A 24,408-nucleotide genomic window follows, 5' to 3' on the forward strand; every position below is an offset into this window, starting at 1 on the left:
GCTGCTTCACAGTTTTACAGTTCCCACTCAGATAGCTTCTCGGGAACACCTTCTATGACCAAAGTAAAGCTGAATTTCCTCTACCCATGGGTTACTCTCTTACCTGTGGACCTGCCTTTTTTTCTCAATTGACCTATAACATGTTTATGTTTTTGTTTGAAATAGTCTCCCTACATTGGAATAGAGCCCCTTGGGAGCACTGACTTCAGGTCACAACCATGTTCCCTTTACCAAGAAGGCCTCAACTCACAAAAGTGTTCAACAATTATTTATTTATTCTCCCAACAAATGTTTTGGACAGGATGTGGTGCTGGGGGTAAGGAGGTGAGCAAATTAGGCATAGATTTGACCTCAAGGAACATATAATCTATTCAGAGAGAACTACTTTAATCAAATACACAAATATTGGCAAAATTAAAGCTGTGATTAGTGATTTTAAAAAGACATATGATTCATTGAAAGCACAAAATAGCAGAACCTGACTTACTCTAGGGAGTCAGGATTGCTTCTATGAGGAATGACATTTGAGCTGAGATCTGCAGGATGAAAAAAATTAACGTGAGAGTTTTTGTAATGAGAAGAGCAATTCAGAAAGTAGAACTGGCTTATGTGAAATCATTGTGGGAGGAGAGCAAGGAGTGTTGGGGGCCTGAGTGAAGACTGGTGTAGTACAGTGAGCAGACAGTGGGAAGCCCTGTGCGTGGTGACTTGGGGGGACACATAAAGACCATACAGGACTTTAGAGGCCTAGCTAAGTCTTTGGACTTTATCTCCTGGGCATTGGAATAACCAGAAGTCCTTGACACCACTGAGATAATGGTACCCCATTAACACCATTTTGACCTGTGGATGACATGATTAGGCTTCCATCTCAAAGATAACTGTGGATACACTGGGGATAATAGACAAGAAGGGGTCTGATATGGTTTAGCTCTGTGTTCTCTCTCAAATCTCATGTTGAATTGTAGTCCCCAGTGTTGGAGGAGGAACCTGGTGGGAGGTGATTGAACTATGGAAGCAGATCTCCCCTTGCTGTTTTCAGGATAGTGAGTGAGTTCTCATGAGATCTGGTTGTGTGAAAGTGGCAGCACCTTCCCCTTGGCTCTCTCTCTCCCTCCTGCCAGCCATGTGAAGATGTGCTTGCTTCCCCTTGGCCTTCAGCCATGATTGTAAGTTTTCTGAGACCTCTCCAACTATGCTTTCTGTACAGCCTGTGGAACTGTGAGTCAATTCAACCTCTTTTCTTCATAAATTACCCCGTTTCAGGTAGCTCTTTATAGCAGTGTGAGAACAGACTAATACCAAGAGGGGGTGGGAGGAGAGATGGTGACTTTGGCTTTACACACTGTTCTCATGCTTGCTCTCATGTTACTAGAGTCTATGATACTGCTCCTGGGAAAAATCTTGATCTCCAAATTATAAAAATGTGCTTGGTAAAATGCCTGTTAAATTTGAGAGAGACTATACTTTCCTAATAGCATACTCTAAAATAGTTCTGAAAAATTACCTTAAAATGTTCCTTATAACCTTCGTTATATTACCAAATAGTAATTTATTCATACTTGTCTTTAAGACTGAGTGAGAGAATTTAGAACTCAAGATTTAAAAAAAAAAAAAAATATTTATCATATAGACTGAATAAAGAAAATGTGGTACATATGCATCATGGAATACTATGCAGCCAGAAAAACGAGTGGGATCATGTCCTCTTCAGCAACATGGATGGAGCTGGAGGCCATTATCCTTAGCAAACTAATCCAGAAACAGAAAACCAAATACCACATGTTGTCACTTATAAGTGGGAGATAAAGGATGATAACACATGGACACACAGAAAGGAGCAACAACACTGGGGCCTCTCAGAGGGTGGAGGGTGGGAGGAGGGAGAGGATCAGGAAAAATAATTAATGGGTACTAGGCTTAATAACTGGGTGATGAAATAGTCTGTACAACAAACGCCCATGACACAAGTTTCCCTATGTAATAAATCTGTACATGTAGCACTGAAGTTAAAAGTTAAAGAAAATTATCAGGCTGGGCACCAGTGGCTCAGGCCTGTAATCCCTGCACTTTGGGAGGCGGAGGTGGGTGGATCACGAGGTCAGGAGTCCAGACCATCCTGGCTAACACGGTGAAACACCATCTCTACCAAAAAAACACAAAATACAAAAAAGGCCGGGTGCGGTCGGTCACGCCTGTAATCCCAGCACTTTGGGAGGCCAAGGCAGGCGGATCACAAGGTCAGGAGGTGGAGACTGCAGTGAAACCCCATCTCTACTAAAAACACAAAAAATTAGCCAGGCGTGGTGGTGGTGCCTGTAGTCCCAGCTACTCGGGAGGCTGAGGCAGGAGAATGGCGTGAACCAGGGAGGCGGAGCTTGCAGTGAGCTGAGATGGCACCACTGCACTCCAGCCTGGGCGACAGAGTGAGACTGTCCCCCCCGGCCCCCCAAAAAAAAGTGGGGAGGAAAGAAGAATGAATTCCCACTGGATAGATTAGTGAGAATCTGTGTAAACTGAAATGTGGGATTCTCATGCTTTGCATTTGTTAACTTTTCCCTTTTACCGCCTGTGAATTAACACATCTGCAAAGAACACGGAAAAGATTATACACAGTCATCATTTTGTTCATCTATGAAAATTACTTCGGAGGAACTATCTATTGAACATTTTTGTGGACATGTCATAGTATAGTGACTTTAAAAAACGTTCTGTTTTCTTAAACTTCTAGGCCGGGCGCGGTGGCTCAAGCCTGTAATCCCAGCACTTTGGGAGGCCGAGGCGGGCGGGTCATGAGGTCAGGAGATCGAGACCATCCTGGCTAACACGGTGAAACCCCGTCTCTACTAAAAATACAAACAATTAGCGGGGCTTGGTGGCGGGCGCCTGTAGTCCCAGCCACTCGGGAGGCTGAGGCAGGAGAATGGCATGAACCCGGGAGGCAGAGCTTGCAGTGAGCCGAGATCGAGCCACTGCACTCCAGCCTGGGCGACAGAGCGAGACGGGAGACTCCGTCTCAAAAAAAAAGAAAACAAAAACAAACAACAAAACACACATCACAAATGTTCCCAAAGTGTCTGATAATATTGTTATGCTAGTGATACTTGAAGAACAAAATTTTAATATTAAAATAACCGCTCATAAAATAGAAAATGGTTGGAAACATAATAAAAACCACAGTGATGGATTATTAGCAAATCATTTCTCCCAAGCTTTAGATGAAAGCTTCCTTTGGAGTTGCAGTGCAAGCGGGCAGGTGAATACTGGGGTCCTAACAATAGCAGAGAACTGAGAGCAAAATAGACTCTCACACATTTTCTCAAAAAAAGGTATATCTGAAACTTGCTTGGGGCCCTCTCAAAATAACACCTACAATCTTAATCCACATCTAAATTATCAAATTCAATAAGTCGCTTTCCTGAATCTCAATTTCAGTTTTCCTGTGCATAGAAAATGCTCAAATCCCAAGCCTGTATTTTGCATGTCCTGAGAAAAGCAGATGTCAGGAGGGTGTGGGGTGACTCACAGGTTAAAACCTGTGTAAGCAGCAGGATAGGGGCAGCTAATGAGCAAGAGATTTTGGAGCAAGAATGCCTGTTCTGTGAAGCAGGGGCTGGGCGAGTGAAGAGGCATCGACTAGACAGGAGACACAGGGTCTCTGTGGTCCCCTCACAGTGCCACGTGTCCTCCTGGATTTCTGAAATGGGGAATGTGGAGTGTTGAGGTCCAGGGGTAGCTAGTGGCCTTATATGTTCTATAGATATAAAGGGATAGAGTTATTAATCAACTGTTGTACTTGCCTCTCTATTACAGAAATCCGCAATGACAGCTTTACTGATTTCTGTTTTGAATCCATTTAACCCCTGAGATCGAAAACATTTTACTGGCCTTAAATGACCATCTACAGAAAGGTTTAAGAAATAAATTCTACTGAAGTCTGCACAGTTCTCCTACCCATACCAAGTGTGAATTTATATATGTATGTTGAATGTGAATATGTTACAAGATTATCTAGAAAAATCTGGACGATCTAAAATAACCTGCCTGGATTGTATGGGAAGAAGAGGGCTAGTCTGCCAGAATGGTGCTTCCAGAGCAGTGTACATCAGTCACGTGGACTCCCTCAGCGGCATCCTTGAACCCAGCTCCTGCTGCAGGCTCTGGAGGGATGCAGGAGACTATGGCCCAAGGCCTGGCTCCTGTTCTTAGGGACCTCACGACCCCACTGGAGAGACCTGAATCCCCACCTCCAAAGACAGCAGAGCCTGGACTGCCCCAGGGTCTGACTCTCACTCTGCTTCTCTGTGAAACAATACTAATCACTTCATGTCTCTGGGAATCTTTCTGTTAAATAAAGAACCAGATTTCATGATTAGCAGGATTCTTTCAAACTCCAACATTCTCTTTCTGTGAGGGCAAGACAGCATATAATAAAATTTCACAGTATGATAATGTAGGAGTAGAAAAGATGTGATATCTTTCCTTACCCATCATAAGGGTCATGGGTGACACTCCTACAACAAAAGACAGGTTAGCAAAAGCAATGCAGGATACATTTATTTAATCAAAGTTTTACATGACATGGAGTCTTCAGAAATGAAGACCCAAAGACCCAGGGGAAACTGTCTATTTTAATGCTTAGGCTCAATGAAGAACGGGCAGCCATGTGCAAAGGTGATTGGACATCTCTTCAGATTCTTCTTGGCCTCTCTGTGTGCCATTCCTTCCCCTCGGTATAAGGCAGGACCCCTCTAGAACCAGGGTCTTGTGATCCGCTATCAAACAAGGTGGGTCAGAGAATTTCTTCATGGCCAGCTGCCACACGGAAAGGCAGGGAAGGTTAGAGTGATATTTCCAGGGTGTCATGGCTTGCTTTGGGAAAGAAGAATTCTGTTTCCAGGACTCACTTCAGGGGAGAAGTAGAGGGTGGGAGACAGGAGGGCAGGAGAAGGTCAGGGGGAAACTTGGCTTCTGGGGCCTTCAATCTCCTTTAGTTTAAAGCACTCTGGATGCCAAAGCATCATACTTTGGGGTATCATTTTATGAGACCAGCGATAACAGTCTTTGTGGGAATTCAGAGGATGGGGAGGTGTGTGAGCTGAAAAAGAATGAAGGAAGGAGATGTCAGCTGAAGTCAGCTTTTACCACGTGGCAAACATCGTTCTCTTTGGTTTTATGGGACAACAGTCGTGAAACTGGGCAACTTTCAGACAAACCATTTCATTCCGTTAGTAAATATCTAAGCTCTTATTATTGTCCTAAGGTTCAAAACAGGTCTCCCCATCCCATCTGGCCCCTAAAAAGGATATGCATTTAGTTAAAGAGTAAAGGGGAATTTGGGCCGGGCGGGGTGGCTCACGCCTGTAATCCCAGCACTTTGGGAGGCCGAGACGGGTGGATCACGAGGTCAGGAGATCGAGACCATCCTGGCTAACACAGTGAAACCCCGTCTCTACTAAAAACGCTAAAAATTAGCCCGGCATGGCTGCGGGTGCCTGTAGTCCCAGCTACTCGGGAGGCTGAGGCAGGAGAATGGTGTGAACCCGGGAGGCGGAGCTTGCAGTGAGCCGGGATTGCGCCACCGCACTCCAGCCTGGGCAACAGAGCGAGACTCCGTCTCAAAAAAAAAAAAAAAAAAAAGGTAGGGAATTTGAAGAATGACATTTTCCCCCCAAAGCTCAAATTTCTAACTTTCTTGTTCTTTCTAATGAGCTCTCTGTAGCTCAAGCCGTACCCTTAGCAGCTGGAGGTAAAATAGGCTGTTTATTTGATCCTCAGATTGGGGAGGAGCGCCAGTGATTTCTTTCCCTGCTTTACTGGCCCTGAGAAGCGACTTCTCGCTTGCACTCTGATTAGCAGCAGGTAGAAGAATAAAGTTAATGTTAGAACTTTTCCCCTGTCCTTGATGCTCCAGACGCTGATTCAGCAGAGGTGAAAGGAACCGTTTTCATTGTGCAGAGCTATAGATTTATGAAAATTTCTTCTTTTGATAGGCAGCCAGGCATGAAGCAGGCTTCTGCTTCTAGTCTCAAAAAAAAAAAAAAAAAAAAAAAAAAATTCCTGAGGGCTAATGATGTTAATCGAAGATATTGCCCTATTTCCTGGGTTTGGATCTCATTGCTACTCCTAGAGCGCAGAATGGCTCCTATGATTGAAGATAGAAACCATACAATGCATTCAACATTCTGTCTTTGGTAATCCCTGAAAGTCACAGTAGGAATTTAGGATTGTGTTAGCTGTCGGAAGGAAATCTGAAGTTCCCATGGAGAGAGGCAAGTCAAAGTGCAAATGTTGAAGCTGCCGTTTCTCTCCGTCAGCCTTCTTGGGAATTGAGGTAGGGACTTTAAACTGTTTTCACTAATGGCTCTTTAGTGCATCATAGTGAGTTTTTTATTCTTCCCATTAGAATTGAAAAACCTAACACGCTGCTGCTCTCACACCACATTTTCTGTCTTCATTAGGAAAATAAACAGTGGCATGCAGGAAGCCTGGTGTAGACTAAATCCTGCTTGCCAGGAGGCTCTGCTGAGGTGACTGTTTAGAGGAGCAGAAAGAGCCCTGGACCCCAAGGAAGAGGGGTCAGAGGAAGAGTCAGGGCTGTCTCCAGTAGGATCAAACAGCAACAGAGGGTTTTGCATTTCTGGGTCACGGGACTTCATCTGTGAAATGAGAGGGTGGGAGTGGGTGATTCTTGTAGGAATTTCCCCTACTATTAACATCTCCTGGTACATTTGTTACAATTGATAAGCCAATACTAATACACTATTATTAAGTCTGTAGTTTACATTAGGGATCACTCTTTTTGTTTCAGTCTATAGGTTATGAAAAACACACAATGACACATATCCATCATTACAGTATCATACAGAATACTTTTCACTGCCCAAAAAATCCTCTCTGCCTCACCTATTCATCTCTCCCTTCCCCCAGAGGTCCTAAAGTATGTAGCCTGTTCGGATTGACTTCTTTCACTTAACAATGTGCATCAAAGTTTCCTCAATGTCTTTACATGTCTCTGCTAGTTTATTTCTATTTATCACTGCATAATATTTGATTGTCTGGATGTACCACAGATTATTTATCCATTTAGTTATTAAAAGTCATCTTCCAAGTTTTGGCAATTATGGACAAAGCTGCTATAACCATCTGTGTGCAATTTTTTGCTTAAACATATCTTTGTTTTCAATATCTTTGGGTAAGTACTAAGAACTGCAATTGCTGAAACATGTGGTAAGAGTATGTTTAGTTTTGTAAGATACTATCGGCCGGGCATGGTGGCTCATGCTTGTAATCCCACCACTCTGGGAGGCCCAGGCAGGTGGATCACGAGGTCAAGAGATCAAGACCATCCTGGCCAACATGGTGAAACCCCGTATCTACTAAAAATACAAAAATTAGCTCGGCGTGGTGGTGGGCACCTGTACTCCCAGCTACTCGAGAGGTTGAAGCAGGAGAATTGCTTGAATCCGGGAGGTGGAAGTTGCAGTGAGCCAAGATCTTGCCACTGCACTCCAGCCTGCCAACACAGCAAGACTCTGTCTCCAAAAAAAAAAACACTAAAAGGAAAAATACTGCCAAACTGTCATCTAAAGTGGCTATACTATATTGCATTCCTGTCGATAATGGATGGGAGTTCCTGTTGACCCATATCCTCCCCAGCATTTGTTGTCAGTATTTTGAGTGTAGCCATTCTAATTGGTGTGTAGTACTATCTCATTGTTATCTTAATTTGCATTTCTCCAATGACATATGATGTGGAGCATCTTCTCATATGCTTGTCATTCTGCGTATCTTCTCTGGTGAGATGTTTGTTCAGATTTTTACTGATTTTTAAATGTGTTTTTTGTTTTCTTCTTGTTGAATTTTAAGGATTCTGTATGTATTGTGGATACTAGTCTTCTATTAGATATGTGTTATACAAAGATTTTCTCCCAATCTTTGGTTTGTCTTTTTACTGTCTTAACAGTGTCTTACACAGAAGTTTTAATTTTAATGAAGTCCTGCTTATCAATTTTTCTTGATAAATCATGTATTTTGATGTTGTACCTAAGGTCATAACCAAAACCAAGGTCAACTAAATATTTTCCTATGTTGTCTTCTAGAAGTTTTATAGTTTTGCACTTTATATTTAATATAAATATAAATATATTTAATATAAATATAAATATAAATATATTTAATATAAATATAAATATATTTAATATAAATATATTTAATATAAATTTATTTATAATATAAATATAAATAAATATGTCTGTGATCCATTTTGATCTTATTTTGTGACAGGTGTAAGGTCTGTGTATAGATTTATATTTTTGCATGTTGGATGACCAGTTATTCTAGCACCATTTGTTGATTAGACTATCTTTTCTTTTGAATCGCCCTTGCTTCTGTGTCAGAGATCAGTTCACTATGCACATGCGGGTCTATTTTTTGGCCCACTGGTGTTCCATTGATCTATTTTTTTATTCTTTCACCAATACCACACTGTCTTGATCACTATAGCTTTATCATAGATTTTGAAGCTATGCAGTGTAAGTCCTTCAAACTTGTTCTTCTTTAACATTTGTTGGTTAATTTGGGTCTTTTGCCTTTTTATATAAACTTTGGAATCAGTTTGTCAATACCCACTAGATAACTTGGTGGGATTTCTATTGGGATTGCTTTTAATCTATAGATGAAGTTTGAAAGAACTGACATCTTCACAATATTGAGTCTTTCTATTCATATACTTAGAATAACTCTCCATTTATTTAGATCTTCACTGAATTCCTTCATCACAGTTTGACAGTTTTCCTCCTATAGATCTGATAAAATCAGAACAATGATGTGGAGCTATCACTGTCTTTATTGAAGGAAACAACAAAACGTATGTGATCGTTGGGAGCAATATTAGCAGATTATCACATACTCTGATGTGTTTTCTCTTAAATGTCAATTAATGGATGAAATTACAATGTGAAAATAACCCTTGTTAACTTGTGTGAAGAAAATATGAGGGAAGATGGCTGACTAGACACAGCCAAGAGGAACAGCTCCCACCAAGGGACCAGGAAATTGGGAAGACTGGTGTGCTCCCGGCAGATCTTCAGAAGGAAGGCTTTGAGAGCAGACAGAGGGAAGACACTTTGAGAGCAGACAGAGGGAAGACACTTTGAGAGCAGACAGAGGGAAGACACTTTGAGAGCAGACAGAGGGAAGACACTTTGAGAGCAGACAGAGGGAAGACACTTTGAGAGCAGACAGAGGGAAGACACTTTGAGAGCAGACAGAGGGAAGACACTTTGAGAGCAGACAGAGGGAAGACACTTTGAGAGCAGACAGAGGGAAGACACTTTGAGAGCAGACAGAGGGAAGACACTTTGAGAGCAGACAGAGGGAAGACACTTTGAGAGCAGACAGAGGGAAGACACTTTGAGAGCAGACAGAGGGAAGACACTTTGAGAGCAGACAGAGGGAAGACACTTTGAGAGCAGACAGAGGGAAGACACTTCTTTGAGAGCAGACAGAGGCAGACACGGGGAAGAAAGAGATGTTGGGCTGAAGGGGGAGGGAGCTGGGAACCCTGCAAGGGGCAACCGTGCACCAGGACTCATTCCTGGTCCCCAAAAACTCCTGGAGGAGAGGTGAGTTGAACAGGCAAGGTGCAACCTCCTCTTGTCACAGGCCCCTGAATTCCTGACAGGAAGAGACCCTACAATGACCAGGGACACTTGAGTTGTCAGGGAGACCTGCTTATAAAAGTGTTGTGGTAGAACTCCAGACTGTGCAAAGCCCAGAAGGTTTGGTGTGGGAGCATCTGTAGTGGAGTATGGTCAGGGACACCCACTGATCTAGGCTACACTTACTCTCATAGGAGACTTCAGCCCTAGGGGAACTGTCAGACCTGAACTCTGCAGGGCAGTCTTGTCTATGAGACAGGGCCAGCCCGACCTGAGCATCCTTCAGTCTGCTCGCCCCTCCTGGGGCCCCAGCCTGGCCACACCTGCTTGCAGTGCAGCTTCACAGCAGGGTGCCGTGGGGGCTACCTCCTGAGGACCCACATCATAGTTCCTGTGCTGGCTGACTGTGCCTGACCAGCAGAGAACTGCTGTAGAGTGGCCACTATGTACACGCATCAGCCTAACTGTGCCCTGTCCCCACTGCAGCCTCTTCCATGCCACTTTGCCTGCATGCACTAGCCCATGGCCATCCCCCACATCGTTTTGCCAGTGCATGTGTGTGCGGGTGGACCTTGCCTCCCCTTTCCCACCACAGCGTGTGTGCCACGCTACTGCTGCCATCCTGAGTGCACTTCACCCTCCCGAGCATTGATGGAGCATTGATGGGTGGGCATGAAGCCTGCCAGCCCCGCCCCTGCCAGCGCCCTGCCCCTGCACCAACACTACCACCAGTGTGAAAGGCACAGAGAACAGAGGACTCACCCCTGTTCTTAGCGGCCACAACTACCCACGTGAATGTGCAAGGAGGACGCACACAGTCCTGTGCTCACCAGTGCTTCACTCCCATTCTAACACCGCCACCGGCACAAATGCGCACAAAGACACGGGAGTGGGGGAGGGGAGCACACATCCCTCAACCCCTGCACCGTGATGCCGTAGTTGCTGCTATGAATGCCCACAAGGAGGCCAGCATGCTGGCAGCCACTAGTTCCCTGCTGCAGCCAGTGAGTGTGCACCACACCTCGCTGCCACTGCTGCTGCTGCTGAAGGTGTGAACCAGGATGGATCTCACTGCCACTGCCCTCTGAAGCACTTTGACTGGCACCACCCATCAGAGTGTTGTGACCAGCGGTCTGGGAGCATCTTGGTCCTTCCAGCACATCAGATTCCTAACCTTTAGGGGCCAGAGACAAAGCCTGGGCCAGAAACCAGTCCCCCAGAGTTAGAGCATGGAGTTTGGGAGATCTGAGCTGAGCCTTAGTCTCCTAAAATATTCCAGAAATGAAACCAATCAGTTGAACCCACCTTGTACCAAAACCAAACCCTCAAGGTCATTGAATAGAATAAAGTAAAATAAAGTTTAGCCACAGAGGACACCACTTCAAAGATTAAAGAAATATCAGTCCACAAAGATGAGAAAGAATCAGCACAAGAATCCTGACAACTCAAAAGTCAGACGGCCTCCTTCCCTCCAAATGACCACATCACCTCCCCAGCAAAGATGAGATGGTTGAAGTGACAGAAATGTAATTCAGACTATGGATATGAATGAAGATCATTAAGATTCAGGAGAATGTTGAAACCCAATCTAAGGAAGCTAAGAGGCACAATAAAATGATACAGGAGCTGACAGATAAAATAGCTGTAGGGAAAAGAATGTAACCCACCCAATAGAACTGAAAAACATGCTACAAAAATTTCACAATGCAATGGCAAGTATTAACAGCAGGGTAGACCAAGCCAAGGAAAGAATCTCAGAGCTCAAAGACTGGCTTTCTGAAATAAGACAGCCAGACAAGAATAAAGAAGAAAGAGTGGACCAGGTATGGCGGCTCACGCCTGTAATCCCAGCACTTTGGGAGGCCGAGGTGGGCAGATCACGAGGTCAGGAGATCGAGACCATCCTGGCTGACACGGTGAAACCCCGTCTCTACTAAAAATACAAAAACTTAGCCCGGTGTGGTGGTGGGCGCCTGTAGTCCCAGCTACTCGGGAGGCTGAGGCAGGAAAATGGCATGAACCCAGGAGGTGGAGCTTGCAGTGAGCCGAGATCAAGCCACTGAACTCTGGCCTGGGCAACAGAGTGAGACTCTGTCTCAAAAAATAAATAAATAAATAAAATTTAAAAAAAAAAAAGAAAGGGTAAAAAGGAATAAAAAACTTCTCCTCTGAAAAACATGGAATTATGTAAAGAGACCAAATCTATGACTCACTGGTGTCTCTGAAAGAGATCGGGAGAATGGAAACTACTTGAAAACATATTTTAGGATTTCATCCATGAGACCTTTCCCAACCTAGCTAGAGTGACCAACACTCAAATTCTGAAAATGCAGAGAACCCTGCAAAATCCTTCACAAGAAAATCATCCCCAAGAGACATGATTATCAGATTCTCCAAGCTTGAAATGAAGCAAAACAATCTTAAAGGCAGAGAAAGAGAAAGGAGAGATAACCTACAAAGGTACAAAGGGAAATCCATTAGACTAACAGTAGACCTATTAGCAGAAACCTTACAAGCCAGAAGAGGTTGGGGGTCAATATTCAACATTCTTAAATAAATGGAATTCCCACCAAGATTTCAAATCTAGCCAACCTAAGCTTCATAAGTGAAGGAGAAATAAGATTCTTTTCAGACAAAGAAGTGCTGAGGGGATTTTTTTTTTTTTTTTTTTTTAAACCACCAGACATGCCTTATAAGCCTCCTGAAGGAAGCACTAAATATGGAAAGGAAAGCCTGTTACCAGCCACTAAAAAAAAATACACTGAAATACACAGCCTAGTGACACCATAAGGCAACCACATAAGCAAGTCTGCAAAATAACCAGCTAACATTATGATGACAGGATTACATCCACGCATATCAGTGTTAATCTTGAATGGAAATGGACTAAATGCCCTTATTTAAAGGCACAGAGTGGCAAGCTGACTGAAAAAGCAAGACCCCATGGTACGCTGTCTTTAAAAAACTTACCTCACATGCAATGACATCCGTAGATTCAAAACAAAGAGATGGAGGAAAATCTACCAAGCAAATGGAAAACAGAAAAAAAGCAACTTTCAACCTACAAAGACTCAGAAAGACAAAGAAGGGCATTACATAATGGTAAAGGGCTCAATTCAACAGACATTACTGTCCTAAATATATATGCTCCCAACACAGGAGCACTCAGATACATAAAGCAAGTTCTTGGAGACCTTCAAAGAGAATTAGACTGTCACACGATATTAGTGGGAGACTTCAACACCCACTGACTGTGTTAGATCACTGAGGCAGAAAATTAACAAACGTATTCAGGACCTGAACTCAACACTGGACCAAATGGACCTGATAGACATCTACAGAATACTCCACCCGAAAACAACAGAATATGCATTCTTCTCATTGCCACATGGCACATACTCTGAAATCAGCCACACACGTGGACATAAAACAATCCCCAGCAAATGCAAAAAGAACTGAAATTATACCAACCACACTCTCATACTACAGTACAGTAAAAACAGAATTCAAGTCTAAGAAAATTGCTCAACACCATACAATTAGGTGGAAATTAAACAACCTGCTCCTGAATGAGTTTCAGGTAAATAATGAAGTTAAGGCAGAAATCTAGAAGTTTTTTGAAACTACTGAAAACAAAGATACAACATACCAGAATCTCTAGGACACAGCTAAGGCAGTGTTAAGAGGGAAATTTACAGCACTAAAAATCCACATCAAAAAGTTAGAAAGATCTCAAATTAACAACCTAACATCATGACTAAAAGAACTAGAGAAGCAAAAGCAAACTAACCCCAAAGCTAGGAGAAGACAAGAAATAACCAAAATCAGAGCCGAACTGAAGGAATTGAGACATGAAAAACTATTCAAAAGATCAACAAAGCCAGGAGCTAACTGTTTGAAAAAATTAGTAAGATAGATAGACCACTAGCTAGAATAATAAAGAACAAAAGAGAGAAGATCCAGTTAACACAATCAGAAAAGACAAAGAGGATATTACCACTTACCCTACAGAAATAAAAATAACGATCAGAGAATATTATGAACACCTCTACACACACAAACTAGAAAACCTAGAAGAAATGGATAAATTCCTGGATACATATACCCTCCCAGGACTGAGTCAGGAAGTCATTGAATCCCTAAACAAACCAATAATGAACTCCAAACTTGAATAGGTAATAAATAGCCTACCGACCAAAAGAAAAAAAAAAAAAAGCCCAGGACCAGATGGGTTCACAACTGAATTCTGCCAGCTGTACAAAGAAGAGCTGGTACCATTCCTAGTGAAACTATTTCAACAAATGGGGAAGAGGAGGGACTCCTCCCCAACTCATTCTATGAGGCCATCAGCATCCTGATATCAAAACCTGGCAGAGACACAAAAATAAAAGAAAACTTCAGGCCAATATCCTTGATGAACATGGAAGCAAAAATTCTCAACAAAATCCTGGCAAACTGAATCCAGCAGCACATCAAAAATCTAATCCACCACCATCAAATAGGCTTTATTCCTGGGAAGCAAGGTTGGTTCAACATTTGCAAATCAATAAATATGATTCGTCGCACAGACAAAACTAAAGACAAAAACCACGATTATCTCAATAGATGAAGAAAGACTTCTAATAAAATGTAATATCCCTTTGTTTTAAAAACTCTCAGTGAACCAGGGATTGAAGAAACATACCTCAAAATAATAAGAGCTATCTATGACAAACCGACAACCAGCATCATACTGAATGGGCAAAAGCTGGAAGCATTCCCCGTGAAAACTGGCACAAGACAAGGATGCCTTCTTCCACCAATCTTATTCAACACAATATTCGAAGTCCGGGCTAGAGCAATCAGGCAAGACAAAGAAATAAAGGGGATCCAAATAGGAAGAGAAGAAGTCAAATTATCCCTGTCTGCAGATGACATAATTCTATATCTAGAAAACCCCATAGTCTCAGCCCAAAACTCCTTAAAATAATAAACAACTTCAGCAATGTTTCAGGATACAAAATCAGTGTGCAAAAATCACTAGCATTCCTATATACCAATGACAGCCAAGCCGAGAACCAAATCAGGAACACAATCCCATTCACAATTGCCATAAAATGAACAAAATACCTAGGAATACAGCTAACAAGGGAGGTGAAAGATCTCTACAATGAGAATTACAAACACTGCTCAAAGAAATCAGAGATGACACAAACAGATGGAAAAACATTCCACATTCATGGGTAGGAAAAATCAATATTTTTAAGATGGCCGTATTATCCAAAGCAATTTACAGATTCAATGCTACTCTATTAAACTACCAATGATACTCTTCACAGAACAAGGAAAAACTATTTTAAAATTCATATGGAACCAAAGAGTCTGGATAGCCAAGGCAATTCTAAGCAAAATGAACAAAGCTGGAGACATCATGTTACCAAACTTCAAACTATACTACAGAACTACAGGAACCAAAACATCATGGTACTGGTACAAAAACAGACACATAGACCAATGGAACAAAATAGAGGAATAGAGGGTGCAGATATAAGGCTGCATGGCTACAACCATGAGATCTTCAACAAAGCTGACAAAAACAAGCAATGAGGAAAGGACTCCCTATTCAATAAATGGTGCAGGGGTAAATAACTAGCCACATGCACAAGATTTAAACTGGACCCCTTCCTTACGCTATATACAAAAATCAACTCAAGATAGATTAAAGACTTAAATGTAAAACCTAAAACTATAAAATCCCTGGGAGACAACCTAGGGAATACCATCCTGGACATAGGAATGGGCAAAGATTTCATGACAAAGATGCCAAAAGCAGTTGCAATGAAAGCAAATTTGACAAATAGTATCTAAACTAAACAGCTTCTGCAGAACAAAAGACACTATCAACAGGGTAAACAGACAACCCACAGAATGGGAGAAAATATTTGCAAATTATGTATTTGACGAAGGTCAAATATCCACCATCAATAAGAAACTTAAACAAATTTATAAGGAAAAAACAAACAATCCCATTAAAAAGTGGACAAAGGACATAAGCAGATGCTTTTCTAAAGAAGACATACATGTGGTCAACAAACATATGAAAAAGATCCCATTATCACTGTTCATTAGAGAAATGCAAATCAAAACCACAATGAGATACCATGTCACACCAATCAGAATGGCTGTTATTAAAATGTCAAAAAATTACAGATGCTGGTGAGGTTGTGGGGCAAAAAACAAACAAACACAAACAGCTTATGCACTGTTGGTGGGAGTTAAATTAGTTCAACCATTGTGGAAAGCAGTGTGATGATTCTCCAAAGAGCTAAAAAATAGAACTACCATTTCACCCAATAATCTTATTATCGGGTATATACCCAAAGGAATATATGTCATTCTGTCATAAAGACACATGAATGCATATGTTCACAGCAGCTCAATTCACAGTAACCAAGTTATGGAGTCAACCTAAACGCCCATCAATGTTAGACTGGATAAAGAAAATTTGGTACATATACACCATGGAATACTATGTAGTCACAAAAAAGAATGAGATCATGTCTTTTGCAGGAACATGGATGGAACTGGAGGCCATGATGCTTAACAAACTAATGCAAGAACAGAAAACTAAATACCACATGTTCTCATTTATAATTGGGAGCTAAATGATGAGAACACATGGACACAAAGAGGGGAACAACACACACTGGGACCTACTTGAGAGTGAAGGGTGGGAGGAGAGAGAGGATCAGAAAAAGTAACTATTGGGTACTAGGCTCAGTATCTGGGTGATGAAACAATCTATTTTCCTACATAACAAACCTTCACATGTACCCCTTAATCTAAAACAAAACTTTTTAAAAAAAGAAAATATGACAAATAGCATACCATTTGGGTTGAGATAAGGGGAAAGAAAACATGCTTTGCTTGTAAGATTTTGCTGGAAAACTGCAAAAAAAAATGTCTTTTATAAAATTGGTAAACATTTTTTGTTTTGTTTTGTTTTTTGAGGTGGAGTTTCGCTCTGTGGCCCAGGCTGGAGTGCAGTGGCGCGATCTTGGCTAACTGCAAGCTCCGCCTTCCGGGTTCACGCCATTCTCCTGCCTCAGCCTCCCGAGTAGCTGGGACTAGAGGCGCCCGCCACCACGCCCGGCTAATTTTTTGTACTTTTAGTAGAGACAGGTTTTCACCGTGTTAGCCAGGATGGTCTCAATCTCCTGAAAAATTGGTAAACATTTTTAAACAAAAATCAACACCACAAGCCTTAAATGCTTTAGTCAAAATAGTTGTCAAGTGAGTAAAAAAAACAAATTAGTTGCCTCTCCCCAGATTTTAGGTTCTATCTACACAGGAACTGAGGAATAGATCTTATGTTATGACTTATTTTGGTAAAATAATTGGTCAGCGTAGCAAGAAAATGAGTTTCATTGAAGTTTTTCCTGCCAAAGATTGTAGGTTCCCTCATTTATAGACACTGTGTCATGAAGTTTACTTTAGGTTGTTTTGTTTTGTTTTTCTTCTGTGTCTCTGAAAAGACCTTTCATAGTACTGGGCTTATTTTGGCTTAGTGATTGTCAGCCTGACTTGATTACTCATGAAAGTCACCTGGAAAGCTTTAACAATACTGAGGCCAGGCCCCTCCCCACAGGTTATGTTGAATTGGACTGTGATGGGGCTAGAGAATTAGGATGTTTTTGAAGCAGCTGGACTTGTGAGTCATTGGTAGCCACACAAAAATAGTATTTATTACATGCAGTTGTTTGATTGAATTAAATTTTGTCTGAATTTCTGACTAGTTTTGATAAAGTGTTTCATCCATGTGCACACAGACTCACTTGTCTACTATAAGAGGAAAGTACTGTGTGATGTGTTTTCATGGGCCCCTCACATTTCCGCACACGTTAGGAGCAGACACAGACTGCCCTTTGTTTTGACCATCTTTTCAAGGATGTTGGTGTCTCCTGGAACAAAGACTAGGCATATTTAGGGATCTTTACAAGGGATTTGCATTCCCTGAGCTCAGAGCTCCTATCCCATAATGCATGTGCATGGATCCATCTAAATCCATCCATGTCCTTCCCGTGGGACTCGAGGGCAAGGACAACTGATACCTTGTTGCTGACGCTGTTTGTTGGTGCACAAATAATAACGTTTTTGGCCAGGCGCAGTGGCTCACGCCTATAATCCCAACACTTTGGGAGGCCGAGGCAGGCAGATCACGAGATCAGGAGATCGAGACCATCCTGATTAACATGGTGAAACCCTGTGTCTACTAAAAAGTACAAAAAAATTGGCCAGGCATGGTGGCGGGCGCCTGTAGTCCCAGCTACTGGGGAGGCTGAGGCAGGAGAATGGCGTGAACCCAGGAGGCGGAGCTTGCAGAGAGCCGAGATTGCGCCACTGCACTCCAACCTGGATGACACAGTGAGACTCTATATCAAAAAATAAAATAAAATAAAATAATAATAATAATAATAACGTTTCTTTGTCTCTGACCGGGGAGTCTTATTTCTTTTGGCAGCATCCATGACAGTGGCAGCCCAACTTGTTCGATTGTAAGTAGTATGAAATTTCAGACCCTTGACTGTTCTTGCCAGGAAGATGAGTGTTAAATTTGATTAATACTTTTGAAAATAAATGCAGAGAAATGATGTCTGGGAATAACTATTAAAAAGACATAAAATATGAGGATCTCTGGGGTGTCCCACCTGGTAGAGCTGTAAGGTCACAGGGTAAATGTATCTTCTGAAAAGCCACAGCTTGCTTGTGATGCCACATTACAGGAAGTCATCGCATTTTGCAAGTATTGTGCATTTACGTTTTCTCGCAGCTGAAGGAATAATCGCAGTCTGGAGGTATTAAAAAATAGATAATTTTCTCTAATACTATACCTTTACTTTTTACATTTCTTGTTATTGAACATCTACATGTCCAGGTGTGGTGGCTCACACCTATAACCCCAGCAGTTTGAGAGGTCAAGGTGGGAGGATCACTTGAGCCCAAGAGTTCAAGACCAGCCTGGGCAACATAGTGAGACTCCACCTCTATTAAAAAAAAAAAAAAAAACACTCGCCAGGCATGGTGGCATGCGCCTGTGGTCCCATCTACTCAGGAGTCTGAGGTGGGAGAATCACTGGGGCCTGGGAGGTTGAGGCTGCAGTGGGTATGATTGCACCACTGCACTACAGATTACAGACCGGGCAACAGAGTAAGATCTCATCTCCGAAAAAAAAAAAAAAATCTACAAAAATATGTATTTCTGTGGACTAGCTAAATATATTAGTGTTATTAGAGAAATTTGATGAGTTAAACCCACTATTTAAGTGCCATAACTAAAGGCCACATCACATCTCTACAGTGTAGTTTTAAACTAGACCATCCAGTTCTAATGAAGAGACAACTCTGTCAGTTCCGATGTGAGCCCAGACAAGACTTTATCCCCCCTATAAAGTAGATTACAGATATGCACACACATCAGCAAGGGGAGCATGAGAATAGTTCATTTGATACTCTTATATGCAACCCTGTATTGTATTCTGAACACAATGAAAATAAGATGTGAGCCAAGCATGGCAGCTCATGCCTGTAATCCCAGCACTTCGGGTGGGCAAGACGGGAGAATCACTTGAGCTCAGGAGTTTGAGACCTGCCTGAGCAACATAGTGAGATCTTGTCTCTGCAAATATATATTCTTTTAAATGAAAAAAAAAATTGAGATGAGATGTCAGGCCTTCAGCATATAATAATAATAATGTTTTTTAGAGCATCTATTCTACACCAGACATTACAACTAAACGCCATAGAAGGCACTATTATAATTTCCAATGTACATATGGTAGGACTGAAGCTTAGAAAGTTTAGCTTATTCATTTGGGAGGCCGAGACGGGCGGATCACGATGTCAGGAGATCGAGACCATCCTGGCTAACATGGTGAAACCCCGTCTCTACTAAAAATACAAAAAATTAGCCAGACGTGGTGGCGGGCGCCTGTAGTCCCAGCTACTTGGGAGGCTGAGGCAGGAGAATGGTGTGAACCCAGGGGCGGAGCTTGCAGTGAGCCGAGATCGAGCCACTGCACTCCAGCCTGGGCGACTGAGTGAGACTCCGTCTCAAAAAATAAAAATAAAAAAAAGGAATACAATGTCTCAGAAAGGCAGCCCGAGTCAGAAGGAAAAGGATTTCCAGTCAGGAAGGCTTTGGAGCAAAGGATTAAGCCCCATAAACTGCTTGTGTAAAGAGGGTTAAATGTGGAAATAAATTAATGTGCTTTGCTTTTTTTTTTTCCTTCTAAAACTCTTTCCCCTATTTGTTCAAATGCATCCATTGGCAAAGTAGGAAAGAGAAAGAATTAATGGGTGTTTGTAAGGAAACCACTGAGATGAGCAGGAGCACAGAGCAACAGCTCTGCTGCCCTGACTTTTTAAGAAATCTCAGCCAGGTATGGTGGCTCCTGTCTGTAATCACATCACTCTGGGAAGCTGAAGTGGGAGGATTACTTGAGCCTAGGAGTTCGAGACCAACCTGGGCAGCATGATGAGACCCCCATCTCTATAAAAAAATTAAAAATTAGCCAGGCATAGTGGTTTACAGCCGTAGTCTCAGTTACTGAAGAGGTTGAGGCCAGGAAGATCCCTTGAGCCCAGGAGTTCAAGGTTACAGTGAGCTATGATGGTACCACTGCACTCCAGCCTGGATGACAGACTGAGACCAATGAACTATTTATAAAGAATCACCGATTCAACCTGCAAGAATTTTGCATGACAAAGATACTAGTGTTAAGTGAAAATCACATTTTATATGCCATCATCTTTTCTGTCTTACATTATATTTTTGTAGACTTTGTTAGAAACATGGTGTTGGGAAAGGAGAAAAGTTTGACAATGAGCTTTGACTATCTTAATGACAGCAATATCCCTGTGTATTCTAGTGGAGATATTATCTCAAGAAGGGTGAAATTAGAAGTTACTAGCTGGGCACAGTAGATCATGCCTGTAATCCCAGCACTTTGGGAGGCCAAGGCAGGTGGATCATGAGGTCAAGAGATCGAGACCATCCTGGTCAACATGGTGAAATCTCATCTCTATTAAAAAATAAAAATTAACTGGGCATAGTGGTGCATGCCTGTAGTCCCAGCTGCTTGAAAGGCTGAGGCAGGAGAATCACTCGCAGTGAGCCCAGATAGTGCCACTGCATTACAGCCTGGCGACCAAGAAAGACTCCATTAAAAGAAGAAGGAAGAAGGAAGAAGGAAGAAGAAGAAGAGGAGGAGGAGGAGGAAGAGGAGGAGGAGGAGGAAGAAGAAGAAGAAGAAGAAGAAGAAGAAGAAGAAGAAGAAGAAGAAGAAGAAGAAGAAGAAGAAGAAGAAGAAGAAGGAGGAGGAGGAGGAGGAGGAGAAGAAATTGGCAAAATCAGAGTAAAATCTCTTAAAAATTCATGCAAGAGGACACTTGGAAATACACTTGGCTGAATCTAGAAACACTGGCACCAATATTGCCTGTACACGGAATTACATGGAAGAAGTAGAATATTTCAACCATAAAGATATCTTAGTTGGACACAAAAGAGAGGACAATAATTCCAAAGAAGGTTTCAACACTATTCATTCAGGAAGGCATGAATATGCATTCAGCTTTGAGCTTCCACAGACACCACTTGCTACCTCATTCAAAGGCAGTCGTGGTGTGTGCACTCTTGTGTGAAAGCTGAATCTCACAGGCCTTGGCTACTAACAGTCACCTCAAAGAAGGAATTTACAGTCTCTGAGTATATAAATATGAACACTCCTTCATCACTGTCACCTCAAGCAGGCACAGAAGAAAAGACGCTAGGTTGCTGGTTTTCTACCTGAGGCTCAATATCCGTAAGTGCCAAAATTGAAAGGAAGGGCTAAACCACGGGTGAATCAACTCAAATATTTGCTGAGACTGAGAACTGCTCATCCCAAATGCTGGTGCCAAAGTCAGCCATTACCAAACACAGACCTTCCATGAAGGAATTAAAACAGTGTGTGGCTAACTTGCATGAGGAATCCTTGTCATCTGGAAAGAGAGACGCGGAATGGCAAGTTGTTGAAAATTCCCCCAGTTTCTCCCTCTCTTCTCCACTGTGGTATGATCTGTGTGGAATATTCGCTAATGGAATATGTGGATATTCCTGGAGCTATGGACTTATTTATTAATTTGCCACTGGCCATCAGCACCATTCCTCTCCATCTATTGGGTACCAGAGCCTCAAATGTAAGCAGGCAGCGTAGCATGCATATAAACTGGCTCAGTTTATCCACTCCTGAAAGACCCGAAACACCACCCAGCTATGCAGAAGTGGTAACAGAGGAACAAAGGCAGAACAATCTCGCACCATGAATGCCTGGGATGACTTCGGGAGAGTGCTCCAAGGACCACTGTTTGCATATATCCAGGAGTTTCAGTTCTTACCTTCACTTCTTTATTCGGAGATGGATCCAAATCCTGAGCAGTCAGCAGATGATAGACCATCGTGCCCCTCTCGTTGAAGGAGCACTTGGTTGAATCAGGTCCATGTGGGTTCCAATCTGTATCTCTTCTGTCTGAGGACAGAGAATTATCCTGGAGACAAGTTTTCAGAGGAATTGGAATTGCTTTTGCCCAGAAAAATGGCAAATATGTGAAACAACCAGTGATCATCCTTTAGAAGCCTGCAGCCAACATTCTGGGGTTGCCCCAATGTGCTTGAAGAGCTGAGCTTTTCTCCTTTTAAAATGCAAAAAAAAAAAAAAAGCTGTAGTAACATTGAACTGCACAATGTAAGCATTGAGCATGTACAAATTTTAAAATCAAAAGAAGAAAATCATGCCTCATTACAATGCGGTGCCTTGTACATGCTCAATGCTTACATTGCTCAATGCCTCCCTACCCCAGTCTTTAGTATTCAATACAAGCCGTCTAGATTTAAAATCCACACAAGCCACACAAAAAGGCAAGAAACAACTCATTCCCAAGTGGCCAAGCAATCATCAAAACCACACTCCACCACTCAGCTCTGACACAAGTGTTTGTTAGAATTTTCTGATAGAAAATTTAAAAACAACTGTAATTAATATGGTAAAAGCGCTAATGAAGAAACTGGCACCATGCAAAATCAGATGAGTAATTTCAGCAGAGATATGGAAACTATAATATGAATAAAATGGAAATGCTAGAAATAAAAACTTTAGTAACAGAAATAAAGAATTCCTTTGATAGACTCATCAATAGACTTCATGTATCCAAGGAAAGAATCTTGCACTTAAGAAGGGAATCAATAGAAATTGCCCAAACTGAAATATAAGAATGGGGAAAAATAGAACAGAGCATTCAAGAACCAAGGATATCTATTCTATATTATTAAACAATCTAGTACAGATAAAATTGGAATCTGAAAGACATATGTGAAGAAGTAATGGGCAAGAATATTCCAGAAGTTAGCAATAGACTACAAACCACAAATGCAAGAAAATTGGAGAACATCAAACAACGAAAATAAAACAAAACAACTTGGGTATATAATTGTCAAGCTATTAAAAACAAAAGGCTTCTTTTCCAGATTTCTATACTTTTTCAAGGAATTAAAGGAAAGGCCTTCTGAAGAAACCATAAAAGCCATTACTTTCTTTTGCAAAGGACAAAACTTAAACAAAGACCTAACTTAAACATGAAGATAAATTGACCAGCTCATATAAATGAAAAGTAAAAAGATATATTTTCTAATCCAGAGTATTTCTGGATTCAGGAATTAAATAGTATCATCAGGATTGAGTGATTCGGTCCCTAACATCTGCCTTTCTCTCTACTGGGGCTCAGAAACCCATACACCAACATACAGGGCTTTGACATGATGAACTCCAGAAGAAGTTTCAAGGTCTCTGACCTTCCCTCCTCTCCTTTCTCTCCCCAAGCACAAGATAAAGTTGTTCTCTGAAGTTTCTTTGTAAGCCTAAAGTATGGAACTAACATAGAAGAAAACAATTATCTCTGGTCTTCTCCCTGAGTTTTCCTTAACTGAAATCATATTGAAGGAAGAAAAATTGAAGTCTGCCAACCCATCTGGACAGATTTTTGTCACAAACCATTGTCTTCTCTGTGGGCCAAAAAAACTTGCTCTGAGGTCACTGTATGTTCTTCAAACCCATTGAGTCTCCCCCAAAATTATTTACTACACCTCTAAAATCATTCATCCCTACTTCTCTTTCCCTTAATAAGAGTAAATAATCACCTGTATCCCAATTTGTGGTGGAGTAATCATTCTGTGATTCTCTCATATACCCTAGTAAATGTATATGCCATTTATCTCACTAATCTGCCTTTTGCTAGTTGATTTTTCAGTGAATCTACTGAAGGCAAAGAGTTAAGTTTTCCCTTGGCCCCTAACTCTATTGGCCAATAGAGTGTGACACTGAAGGATCTGATACAGAATCAAAAACCAATGGTTACATCATGTCCTAGATCCTCCACTTTGATCAATATAGCTTTAAATTCTCTGGGAGTGATTCTTAACTAATGATGCTCATCACATGGGAACAATTTCTGAAAACAGATTCCAAGATCATATGAATACAAGAATAGTGCTTCAAGATGCACATTCCCAAAATCTCTTCATGGAATTCTGATGTCTTCCCTTTTTGTAAACTAGGTTTTTTGAACCCTGTTTACCTCTTAATGTCTATCCAAGAGAAGACAAGATAAAGACCTTCGAAATAATGCTTAAGATTTGCATAATCGGCCGGGCACGGTGGCTCATGCCTGTAATCCC

General features: G+C 41.7%; 1 pseudogene; it reads left to right on the forward strand.

Moving 5' to 3' along the window:
• The first annotated feature begins 20,492 nt into the window (after nt 1–20,492).
• LOC126937924 (arrestin domain-containing protein 3-like) lies at nt 20,493–22,153 on the forward strand (annotated as a pseudogene).
• Nucleotides 22,154–24,408: the final 2,255 nt, after the last annotated feature.

This window comes from Macaca thibetana, chromosome 15, assembly GCF_024542745.1.
Source record: "Macaca thibetana thibetana isolate TM-01 chromosome 15, ASM2454274v1, whole genome shotgun sequence".
Taxonomy (NCBI): Eukaryota; Metazoa; Chordata; class Mammalia; order Primates; family Cercopithecidae; genus Macaca; species Macaca thibetana.